Source organism: Amblyraja radiata, chromosome 28, assembly GCF_010909765.2.
Source record: "Amblyraja radiata isolate CabotCenter1 chromosome 28, sAmbRad1.1.pri, whole genome shotgun sequence".
Classification (NCBI taxonomy): domain Eukaryota; kingdom Metazoa; phylum Chordata; class Chondrichthyes; order Rajiformes; family Rajidae; genus Amblyraja; species Amblyraja radiata.
In genome coordinates, this window is record NC_045983.1 from 14,322,772 (window position 1) to 14,335,882 (window position 13,111).

Here is a 13,111-nt window from a genome sequence, read left to right on the forward strand (position 1 = left end):
ACAATGTCTGTGCCAAACATGATGATAAGTTAAAGGAGAGCAAGCCCGGCCAATCCATTCTCTCCCCACCACTAAAGTCTGAAGAAGGGTTTGGGCCCGAAACATTGCCTATTTCCTTCGCTCCATAGATGCTGCTGCACCCGCTGAGTTTCTCCAGCATTTTTGTGTAATCTCCCCACAACTAAAGTCCTCCTCTCCAGGCAACAGCCTGGTGAATCTCCTCTGCACAATCTCCATGGTAACTACATCCTTCCAGGGGTGTGGTGACCAGAACTGTACACAATACTTTGTGTGGCTGATCGATAAAGGCAAGCATGCCATATGCCTCCTTCAATGCCCTATCTATCTGTGTTGCCACTTTAAGGGAACTTGAAGCTCCCTCTGTTCTGCAATATTCTTTGGTGCCCTACTATGTATGTAGCTAAGCTCATCAGGAAGGCTGGCTCCTTCCTGGGAGTGGAGTTGGATTGACGGGAGGTTGGCTTGGAGGGGAGGATGCTCCTCAAACTACGGAGCATCTTGGGCAATACAGCTCAACCCTTGCCACGACACAGTGGTCAACCTGAGGAGCACCTTCAGCAATAGACTGGTTCCACTAAGATGCAGCACTGAATGTCACAGGAGATCCTGTGGCCATCAGATTCTTCACTGTTGCTCCCTCTTCTTCTCCTCCCCCTTCTGTTGACTCCCCCTCCCCAATCTTTGCACATCCCCAATCCTGGATCTTCCATTTGTCACTTTAATTTCACGTATCTCGTTGTGGTTTTTTTAACTGTTGGAGACCAATTTCCCTCCTGGGATAAATAAAGTTCTATCGTATCGTACATGTCCTAGCCCTATTAGACATCCCAACCACATAACCTTGAACCTGTTAGGTTTAAACCAAAGCTCTATATCCTCTCTAAAGTGAATGCGGTTCGATCATACAGATATCAAAGAACAGTACAGTGCTGGAACAGGCCCTTCGGCCCACTTTGTCCATGCCAAACATGATGCCAAGTTAAACTAATCTCCACCTGATCCATATCTCTCCACTTCCTGCATATCCATGTGCCTATCTAAAAGCCTCTTAAACCCCACGATTGTATCTGCCTCCACCACCACCCCTGGCAACACGTTCCAGGCACCCACCAACCTCTGTGTAAAAAAAAACTGCCCGGCACATTTTTAAACTATGCCCCTCTTGCATTGATGCTGTGCCCTCCTGTCTTTGACATTACCAGTCTGGGGAAAAAATGGTTCTAACTGTCCACCCAATCTATGCCTTTCATAATTTAATACACTTTCCCATCAGGACACCCCTCAAACTCCGACACTTCACAGACCAAACACTCCAAGTTTGTCCAACCTCTCCTCGTAGCTAACACCCTCTAATGGAGGCAGCATTCTGGTAAACCTCCTCTGCACCCTCCCCAGAGTCCCCACATCCTTCCTGTATTGGGGCGACCAGAACTGCACACAATACACCAGATGCGACTGAACCATAATGCCGCAACATGACTTCCTGGCTCTTATGCTCAATGTCAAAGGAGAGAGGAAAAACTCAGGTCCTGGGTCTAGTCATTATTCTCCCAGTAACATTGCAACAACAATACACCAGTGTCATATGTGTTTCTTTCATTACAACACTCCAGAGGTTGTGAAAGGCACAAGATTAGTGCAGTTCATGCCTCCGTATCTCGGACATCACATCCCAGTTTAAACTGAAGCCAACAAGATAGAGTCATACAGCATAGAACCCCCCCCCCCCCCCCCCCCCCCCCCCCCCCCCCCCCCCGTGCTGTATGAGTCCACGCCTGGCGCCAGGCTCCACAGCTATCTCCAGGAGAGCTGGAGGCTGGAGGAAGCTGTTCGGTCCCTCAAGTCCAATGATCTTGCTCAGCTGCACTCGCTCACCTTTGATCCCACAGCTGTTCCGTCACAGAAACCAGGCAGCTCAAGGTTTTTGGGAAACGCTGACTGACTCCAGCGTTTGGAGCCGCGCTCAAAGTGGTTGTTTGGGTCAACTCTGTAACACGTTCCCACCACACTCCAAGCCTTGGCTTGGACTCAAGACAGTTTTGGATACTGAGTGTGCGGTGTGACAGGGGGGTGGGGTGGGGGGGATGAGCTTGTGAAGTGTTGATCCATGACAGATGGAGCATAAACAAAGATCTTTAAATAGAATGGGAGCCAGAGGCCCAGGAGGAGAGGCTCCTTCCAGAGTGGAATCAGAGGTGGGGGGGGGGGGGAGGGGGTGTGAGGTGACAACTGAGACCAAGGCACCGTGGTCAGCTCCACTGCGGAGCAGAGTGCCAGGGTGGGGATCCGCGCAGCATCTCCCTCACACAAGCTGCCTGAAGAAAACACACTGAAAATAAACGAGGGGAAGACACAAGAGGCTGAATCTTGAGCAAGACACAACTCAGGGAACCAGGGAAATGGACAGGTCACGTCTTGGGTCAGGACCCTTCTTCAGGCTGGTGGAGTAGGGGGGAGAAGAGATAGGTGGATACAGGTGAAGGGGGGGGGGGGGGGTAGGCAGATGGGTGGAGAGAGTGTCAAAGGCTACAGAGGAAAAGGAGAGGAGGAGGGATATGATTGGAAGTGGACTAGAGAGAGGAGATAAAGGGAAATGGGGGACTTGGTGATGGGGGATGAGTGTAGGAAAGACGGGAAAGGTGGATGACTGGGGGTAGTAGGTGGTGGTGGAAATGGAAGCGTACCGGGATGGAAGCTGGGGAAGACCTGACAGCTGCCATTAGATGTTTAAGAAGGAACTGCAGATGCTGGAAAATCAAAGGTACACAAAAATGCTGGAGAAACTCAGCAGGTGCAGCAGCATCTATGGAGCGAAGGAAATAGGCAACGTTTCGGGCCGAAACGTTGCCTATTTCCTTCCAGCATGAGTTTCTCCAGCATTTTTGTGTAGCTTCCATTAGATTCCTTTCCTGTTCATAAGAACACGAGTAATTTTACTTTGGTTTATTATTGTCACTTGCACCGAATTATAGTGAGAAGTTTTTACATGCTATCTCGTCAGAGTAAAGACCACGTACATTAATACAATCAATCAAATACAACACAATCTGCAGGTAAAGGATAAGGAGCTGAGGACTGATCGGCAACAGGAGAGAAGACAGAAGACTTTCCCATTGACCTTCCAAAATATAGGGCAAAGTCCAAAGATCAAATGGCAAAGGTCATTGGGTAACTCCATCATGGGGGAGGCAAACACGTCGGCAGAATCCCTCGGTTTTTGTTCCATTGCCGGGTGTTGGGGGTGGGGTGGGGGGGGAGGAGGGGGGGGGGGGGTGGGGGGGAGGAGGGAGGTGGTGAGATGAAGGGCATCTTGCCTTCATCTCACCGGAGATGGCCTGGAACAGCCCGATGTCCATGCTCAGGCCAGGAGTGGGACCTCTGGCATCACACACACACCCTGTCGAACTCGACATAGAGTCACTGCAACAAGAAGGCAGGGGAACAAATAGTACAGCACAGAAGCAGGCCCTTCGGCCCACAATATCCGTGCCAAACCACGATGCCGAGATAAACTCCCTATCCTTCCATTACCTGCACATCCTAGTGCTCATGTACATGCCTCTTAAACACCACCATCTTATCTGCCTCCACGACCAGCCCTGGCAGCGTGTTCCCTGCACCCACCACTCTCTGTGCAAAGTAAAACTTGCCCTGCACATCCCCTTCAAAGTTACCCCCTTCTGACCTTAAAGCTCTGCCCTCCAGTCTTTGTCTTGTATCTCTCTCCACAAAGGCTCCCCTATGACAGGATCAAACCCTGAGGCAAAAGCAGGAGGGGGGGGGGGGGGGGGGGGGGGGGGGGGGCTTGAAGGACCAGACGGAAGATGCAGGAGAACTGATGAGATAGAGGCTGGCACGTCCACTAGGCCTGGTGGCCTGTGGCCTGTGATGGAAGTGGCTGCAGAGATAGTGGATGGACTGGCTGTGACCTTCCTAAATCCCCCAGTCTCGAGAGTGGTCCCAGCGGTCGGGAAACCACAAAAACAACACTGCAAATCGAGAACCCAGACAACCATTGACCGATTAGCCTAGCATCTGCTGAAATCTGTTATTAATAAAGTCATAACAGGACACTCAGAAAATGAATATCAAACAAAGTCAGCATGGTTTTTATAAAGGGAAATGTTTAACAAATGTATGAGGCTCTTTCAGGAAGTGAAGAGCAAGGGGAACCAGTAGGTGTAATACATCTGGATTTCCAGAAGCCATTCAATAAACTGTCATGTACTGCGTGTTCGGCATGGAGATTGTGGGCCGAAGGGCCTGTTCCTGTGCTGTACTGTCCTATGTTCTAAGCAATGCATTGTGCGTAATGTATTGGAATGGATTGAGGAGCGGATAACTGATGGAAAACAGAATTGAGGTAAATACATTCACTTCAAGTTGGCGAGGTGTAGCTAGTGGGTGCCAGGGCTGCCATGATTTACAATAAGTACATCAGGTGTAAAAGCAAGAGGAGGCCACTCCGCTCCTTGTGTCCAATTGAATGATCTTTTGTCTCAGCCCCACTTTCCTGCACTAACCCAGAACCAAAGTAGGATGTCTTAATGAGTGACGTTTCGGGTCGACATTCTTCTTCAGACTGGTTAGGGATAAGGGAAACGTGAGATACGGCCGGTGATGTGGAGAGATAAAGAACAATGAACAAAGAATATGCAAAAAAGTAATGATGATAGAGGAAACAGGCCAATGTTAGCTGTTTGTTGGGTGAAAACGAGAAGCTGGTGCAACTTGGGTATCCCTCCCCCACCCAAGCCCCTCTCTCTCTATCCCTCCCCCACCCAAGCCCCTCTCTCTCTATCCCTCCCCCACCCAAGCCCCTCTCTCTCTATCCCTCCCCCCACCCAAGCCCCTCTCTCTCTATCCCCCCCCCACCCAAGCCCCTCTCTCTCTATCCCTCCCCCCCCCAAGCCCCTCTCTCTCTATCCCTCCCCCACCCAAGCCCCTCTCTCTCTATCCCTCCCCCACCCAAGCCCCTCTCTCTCTATCCCTCCCCCACCCAAGCCCCTCTCTCTCTATCCCTCACCCACCCAAGCCCCTCTCTCTCTATCCCTCCCCCACCCAAGCCCCTCTCTCTCTATCCCTCCCCCACCCAAGCCCCTCTCTCTCTATCCCTCCCCCACCCAAGCCCCCTCTCTCTCTATCCCTCCCCCACCCAAGCCCCTCTCTCTCTATCCCTCCCCCACCCAAGCCCCTCTCTCTCTATCCCTCCCCACCCAAGCCCCTCTCTCCTCTATCCCTCCCCCACCCAAGCCCCTCTCTCTCTATCCCTCCCCCACCCAAGCCCCTCTCTCTCTATCCCTCCCCCACCCAAGCCCCTCTCTCTCTATCCCTCCCCCACCCAAGCCCCTCTCTCTCTATCCCTCCCCCACCCAAGCCCTCTCTCTCTATCCCTCCCCCACCCAAGCCCCTCTCTCTCTATCCCTCCCCCACCCAAGCCCCTCTCTCTCTATCCCTCCCCCCACCCAAGCCCCTCTCTGTCTATCCCTCCCCCACCCAAGCCCCTCTCTCTCTATCCCTCCCCCACCCAAGCCCCTCTCTCTCTATCCCTCCCCCACCCAAGCCCCTCTCTCTCTATCCCTCCCCCACCCAAGCCCCTCTCTCTCTATCCCTCCCCCACCCAAGCCCCTCTCTCTCTATCCCTCCCCCACCCAAGCCCCTCTCTCTCTATCCCTCCCCCACCCAAGCCCCCCTCTCTCTATCCCTCCCCCACCCAAGCCCCTCTCTCTCTATCCCTCCCCCACCCAAGTTGCACCAGCTTCTCATTTTCACCCAACAAACAGCTAACAATGGCCTGTTTCCTTTATCATCATTTCTTTTTTGCATATCTTTCATTCATTGTTCTTTATCTCTCTACATCACCGTCTATATCTCTCGTTTCCCCTATTCCCTAACCAGTCTGAAGAAGGGTCTTGACCCGAAAAGTCACCCATTCCTTCTCTCCAGAGATGCTGCCTGTTCCGCTGAGTTGCTCCAGCTTTTTGTGTCTATCTTCTGTTTAAACCAGCATCTGCAGCTCCTTCATACACATGTGGATGCCTCAATCAGCAGCGTGCAGTCCACCGTCATGAAGTGCTTTGAGAGGCTGGTCATGGCGCACATTAACATCAGACTCCCAGACGGCCTTGATCCACTGCAATTTGCCAACAGCCACGAACAATGCTACCATTTCCTCAGAAGCCAAAGGAAGGAATGCCTCCAATGACTCTTACCAATTTCTACAGATGCACCGCAGAGTGCATTCCTTCTCCCCAGAGATGCTGATGACTTCAGCATTTTGTGTCTATCTTCGGTGTAAACCAGTATCTGCAGTACTTTCCTTTAAGAACCCCTTAAGAATTTGACACGTCTCCCCACCTCTCTCCCCACCTCTTTGACTGAGCATCTTAAACCTCCCCTCCACGACAGGGCAGTGCAGCACCAGCCCATACCTCCTGCCACAGTTTGACAGCGGCCTCTGTCTGCCAACAGCCCAGGGCTGTGTGAATGCACTTTGTGACCAGGGTCACCACAGCGAATCGCTCCTGGCCAAGTAACCTTATCCCCACTTGAGTGCTGTTGCCCAGGCACTGACGTCAGCTGGGCCACTCGAGATGGCCACCCTAAGGCTAATTGGCCCAGATCAGCAGTCAGGGTCCCTCAGGGTCAGGCCGCTATGCTGCCCCAATACCAACAGCCTCCAACCTGTCTGCTAGAAACCATAAACACTGTCTGTGTGGCCCCACACCAACCTATCCAGTTCCCTCTCGCATTGCTCGGCTTTAATTACAGTTAATTGGGCATCGTGACTCTTTTTCCATTGACTCAGGTTCCTTGCATCGGTGCTCGTCTCGTAGTCCGTCCTCCCCGGGTCACAGCCTACGATCGGCCCATGTTGTCATCAATGGGCTTACTCTATATTCACCATGACATGCTGACGGGACCAGTCGCAGTGCCGTGGCTACCCCTCCCTCAAGAAGCACGTCACCTCCCAGTGGCCACCTCCACACCTGCTGTTACATCTCCAGGTCCACGGCTCCCAGAAAGTGGCAAAACCAGTAGACAGAACGGTCAAGAAGAAACTGCAGATGTGTGGGAAGAAACTCCAGATGTGTAAGAAAGTGCTGCAGATGCTGGTAAAATCGAAGGTAGACACAAAATGCTGGAGTAACTCAGCGGGTGAGGCAGCATCCATGGAGGGAAGGTATGGGTGACATTTCGGGTCGAGACCCCTTGACCCGAAACGTCACCCATTCCATCTCTCCATAGATGCTGCCTCACCCGTTGAGTTACACCAGCATTTTGTGTCTATCAAGGAACTGCAGATGTTGGTTTAAACCGAAGATAGGCCCTTCTTCAGACCCGACTCGACCCGAAACATCGCCCATTCCTTCCCTCCAGAGATGCTGCCTGTCCCGCTGAGTTACTCCAGCTTTTTGTGTATGTCTTCGGTGAAGTGGTGTGTCTGGTAGATTCGCTGCCATTCAGGCATTGGGGAAGTTGTCCATTTTATAACACTTTGGCTTGGCCGCATTTGGTGTAATTGTGTGCACTTCTGGTCCCCCTCATTGCAGGAAGGATGTGGAGGCTTTGTAGAGGGTGCAGATGACAATAAAGGTATTCAATTCAATTCAATCAATTCAATCAATTCAATTCAATTCAATCAGAAGGTGTTTACCGGAATGTTGCCTGGATTAGTGGGTATTAGCTATGTGGAGATGTTGGACAAACTCGGTGATGAAATCACCCCAGGTATTGGGGAGGGGGCAGCTGGAACGTGGTCTATCCCACCCAACTCGAACTTCGCGAGCCCCAGACCTGAGGTTCAGTGGACCGGAGGCACAGAGTCACTGAGCTACTCAGCCTGTCTGGTTGACACAAGAGCAGCAGATGCTGGAATCTTCATCAAAAAACAAAGTGCTGGAGAAGGAGCCCGATCCGAAATGATGTCCCTCCAATTCCCTTCCCTTCATAAGACCATAAGAGATAGGAGTAGAATTAGGCCATTCAGCCCATCAAGTCTACTCTGCCATTCCATCATGGCTGATCTATCTCTCCTTCCTAACCCCATTCTCCTGCCTTCACCCCATAACCTCTGACACCCGTACTAATCAAACATCTATCTCTGCCTTAAAACTATCCACTGACTTGGCCTCCACAGCCTTCAGTGGCAAAGAATTCCACAGATTCACCACCCTCTGACTGAAGAAATTTCTCCTTATCTGTTTCCCAAAAGAACGTCCTTTAATTCTGGCCTGGCCTGCTGAGCTCCTCCATTCCATTTGTCTCCATTTCTCCTCTAGCCTTTGTCACTATCTTCACCCATCTGCCAAGCAAAGCCCCTCAACTGTATCCACCCATCACTTGCCAAGCCTTGTCCCACCCCTGCCTATCTAATCCAACTTTCTCCCCCGCGCTCCTATCAGTTTGGAGAAGGATCCCCACCTGTCCATTCCCTCCACAGTCGCTGCCCGACGCGCTGAGTCCCCCAGCAGTTCGTGTTATGCTTAAGATTTCAGAGTCTGCAGTTTCTTGTGTCTCCCCCCGGCACTTTGTTTTTCACTGAGTGTGCCTGTTCCCTGTCAAGAGGGGATTTCCTCCTAAAGCAGGCAGAAGGACAGGAACAAGAGGTGAAGCTCATCACTGAGCGGGAGAGAGAGTAGCAACTTCCATCCATCACTCCCCACTCTTGCGAAGAAATAATGACACTGCCTCTCACCATTCCCCAGACAGCCCATTAAAGGACAGTGCACCATTCAGACGGATAGGCAACTCAAAGCAGGCATGTGCACTCTACAAGTGGATCCACAGAGTTTAATGATAAGGGGGGAAGTCCTTTAGGACCGAGATGAGAAAAAAAAATTCACACAGAGTGGTGAATCTGTGGAATTCTCTGCCACAGAAGGTAGTAGCGGCCAGTTCATTGGCTATATTTAAGAGGGAGTTAGATGTGACCCTTGTGGCTAATGGGATCAGGGGGTATGGAGAGAAGGCAGGTACAGGATACTGAGTTGGATGATCAGCCACGATCATATTGAATGACGGTGCAGGCTCGAAGGGCCGAATGGCCTACTCCTGCACCTATTTTCTATGTTTCTATGTCTATGTAAAGAACAGAGAACAAAGATCACATCAAGAGGGGAGAAGGGTTTCCGCCCGAAACGTTGCCTATTTCCTTCGCTCCATAGATGCTGCTGCACCCGCTGAGTTCCTCCAGCACTTTTGTCTACCTTCGATTTTCCAGCATCTGCAGTTCCTTCTTAGACCATATCAAGAGACCTGCTTCAAAATCAGGAATTTGATTCCAAATATAAATGACAATTATAATGAGATAGATTTCTGTCACAACTCTGACCTGCTGAATGAACAGCGACACTGTCCAGTTACAGCCACACAGGGCCCCTCAACCTGAATAAACAGTAACTCCAAGGTACACAGAAATGCTGGAGAAACTCAGCGGGTGCAGCAGCATCTATGGAGCGAAGGAAATAGGTAACGTTTCGGCCCAAAATGTTACCTATTTCCTTCGTTCCATAGATGCTGCTGCACCCGCTGAGTTTCTCCAGCAATTTATGTGTACCTTCGATTTTTCCGCATCTGCAGTTCCTTCTTAAACAGTAACTCCATATTGCCAGATAGAAAGTGTAAATTAAAACAATGCTTGAAATCTAAAATAAGAAAGGAAAGTCTGGAAACACTCAGAAGTGTGACTGGGACTGACCCTCACCCTAAGTAAACAGTGACTCTGCAAAGTTGCATCACAAGTGGCCCTTACCCTGAACAAACAGCAGCTGGAAACCATCCATCTGTCCCTGCTGTGTTTTTCCTCGCACCATGAGTGGAGCCGGCCCGCTGGAGATGTCCCTCACGCCTGGTGTTTGCAAACACTTCTTCGTCTGTCTTCTCACCCTCTAATCTCTCCCACTGACAATGGCAACTTACCTCCCATCCAACCCTGTCTGAGATGTCCCTTTCTCCTCCCCATTCCCTGCCCCAAGTTTGCTGCGAATGACAACTAAATTGTTTTCTTTCCTTTCTCAGCCGGAGTAAACAGAGTTACACGGGGAGTGACCCCCACCCTGAATAAACCAGTGACTCTGTACAGTCACACAGTGACCCCCACCCTGAATAACCAGTGACTCTGTACGGTCACACAGTGACCCCCACCCTGAATAACCAGTGACTCTGTACGGTCACACAGTGACCCCCACCCTGAATAACCAGTGACTCTGTACGGTCACACAGTGACCCGCCCACCCTGAATAACCATTGGCTCTGTACGGTCACACAGTGACCCCCACCCTGAATAACCAGTGACTCTGTACAGTCACACAGTGACCCGCCCACCCTGAATAACCAGTGGCTCTGTACGGTCACACAGTGACCCCCACCCTGAATAACCAGTGAAGGATGGGCCTGGCACCACTACCACTCAATGTGCCAGTCAGCTGGGCATTGCCGCCCGCACCACCGGTCCTTCATGGAAAAGTGATGCTTGACCTACACCTTTGACCACGGTGATCAATAGACAATAGGTGCAGGGGTAGGCCATTTGGCCCTTCGAGCCAGCACTGCCATTCTATGTGTTAACAATGTGATCACCACGGAACATTCTGCAGGACAAGGACTAGATGGATCCTGCACTGTGGTTTCCCGTGCAGACTGCAGCAGCTCGTCTGGCGAAATGTCTCATCGCCAGAACTCACCAACAAGCACCAAGACGAGGCTAGGCTAGCAGTGAGAGAGGCTCTCCCAGTCAGACCCACCCTGCACTGTCTGAGTCTAATTGCTGATGCACGCTGCCCTCGGGACGGCTGCAATGGAGAGGAGATGGTTGTCCACCTCAGCGATAAGGGTGTGGAGAAGGATGCGAGGGTCCATCCCAAGCACCTGTGTAACTGAAGTCTCTCTGATTTACAGGCTGCTCCCGGGAACACACTTAGAGATGGACATCAAGTGCCGCTGGAAGGCCTCAACTTGGTGAAAGATGCTCTTTGATTTGCCAGACACTTTGGTCTCCCAGTAGAGCGAGTTATCCGGCAGGGAATGTTGCCGAATTAATAGGAATTGGACGAATAACTTTTTCACAAAGAGTGTATGGAACGAGCTGCCGGAGGAGGTAGATGAGGCAGGGACTATTGCAATGTTTAAGAAACAATTAGACAAGTACATGGATAGGACAGGTTTAGAGGGATATGGGCCAAACGCAGGCAGGAGGAACTAGTGTAGATGGGACATGTTGGTGTTGTGGGCAGGTTGGGCCAAAGGGCCTGTTTCCACACTGTATGACTATGCCTGGCCTATTCCAGGCTGCAGGAGTACGTGCTGAGGGAGCTTAGTGCAGCCAACGCCAAAGCTCTGTGGTGGGGGGGGGGGGGGACAAGACTAGGGACCTTCCCCTGCTGAAGATTCGTTGGACTTAAATCATACATAGGTACGACAGATGGCACAATGGGCTAAGTGTTCGGCTGGCAACCGGAAGGTAGCTGGTTCGAATCCCGCTTGGAGTGCATACTGTCGTTGTGTCCTTGGGCAAGACACTTCACCCACCTTTGCCTGTGTGTGTCCTTGGGCAAGACACTTCACCCACCTTTGCCTGTCTGTATGGAAGTAATTGTGTGAAGCACTTTGGGGTCAATGCAAGTTGACTAAAAATGTGCTATATAAATAAAGACATTATTATTATTATTATTAAGATTGCGAGGCAGAGTCGGGTGGGGACAGCCCTCAAACAAGGGAAGGGATATCACTCCAGGGGCCACATGAGTGTAAAGATAAGAGTGAACACTAATGAATATAACACTACTGAACGTACAGGCACAGGGAATGTTGGAAGAGCTTTATTTTATTGTAATAAATTTAAGACTCTATATTTTTAACAACGTTGGACTTAAATCATACAAAATGATGACAGACTCGTGGCAACTCTCATGTACTGTCTCAGCCCAATCGACTATTCCTACACTTGTGTACTTAAGTATGATCGTGTGCCCATATATAGTAAGATTTTTACTGAAGGTAGACACAAACAGCTGGAGTAACTCAGCGGGACAGGCAGCAACTCTGGAGAGAAGGAATGGGTGACGTTTCGGGTCGAGACACTTCTTCAGACTGAAGATTTTTACTGACTGTATGCAAGAAAGGAATTTCACTGCACCTAGGTACATGTGACAAGAAAGTACTATTGAAGTTTACTTTTGAAATAATAAAGCAGCGAAGGTCGAGGGGAGATGAACGAGGACTTGGTGTTCATGAAGCTCGGGCTGAAGATGAGTTGCTTTTTCTCACAGACGGGGGCTGAGTATCGAGTGGAATCAGACAGAGGGTGAAAGAGCTGGAATGGGGAGCGGAGTGTGTCATATCCTCCTGCTGAGCACTGGACGGGGAACACACAACCTTCAGAGGATCAGAGGGACAGGGAGAGTGGATAAGAGAGGGGGGGGAGAGAGAGAGAAAGACAGAGAGAGAGGGTAAGGGAGAGTGATTTAGGCAGAGGGGGAGCGAGATGGGAGAGAGCATATATTCAAGAGGGAGTTAGATTTAGTTCTTAGGATAACAGAATCAAGGGACATGGGGAGAAAGCAGGAACGGGGCACTGATTCTGGATGATCGAAGGGCCGAATGGCCTACTCCTACGCCTATTTTCTATGCATCAGGGAGAATGGATCAGACAGCAAGAGAGAGGGTCAGAGAGAGAATGACAGGGTGAGAGAGAGTGGCTCAGACAGGGAGCGGGAGAGGGAAAAGGGAGAGAGAGATCAAGGGATGAGGGGGAGAGAGAGAGAGAGAGGGGGCGCAGGATATGAGATGAATCCTGGGTGAAAGGCCAAACATACAGGGGCGTGAGGAGTGGGACCAGGTGTAGTATCACAGGTCAGAAGGGCCACTTTGCACCTGACGTGGACCCATTCGGTGCAGAGAGTGGCCTGGTGTTCCTTCGTTGTCTGATGTGGAGATCCACAGCCAGCGGTGTTTCCTGCCCAACACATTCCTGCAATAACGGATCTCACAGCTGTGCTGGCGATGGGGTATTTATTTGGTGTGTGTGTGTGTGTGTGTGTGTGTGTGTGTGTGTGTGTGTGTGTGTGTGTGTGTGTGTGTGTGTACGGGC

General features: G+C 50.9%; 1 protein-coding gene across 2 annotated transcripts in view; it reads right to left on the minus strand.

Annotated features, from left to right (window-relative positions):
- The window catches only part of smtnl2 (smoothelin like 2), a 31,078-nt gene that overhangs the window by 12,423 nt on the left and 5,544 nt on the right, over window positions 1–13,111 (minus strand). The gene's annotated exons all lie outside the window — the stretch shown is intronic.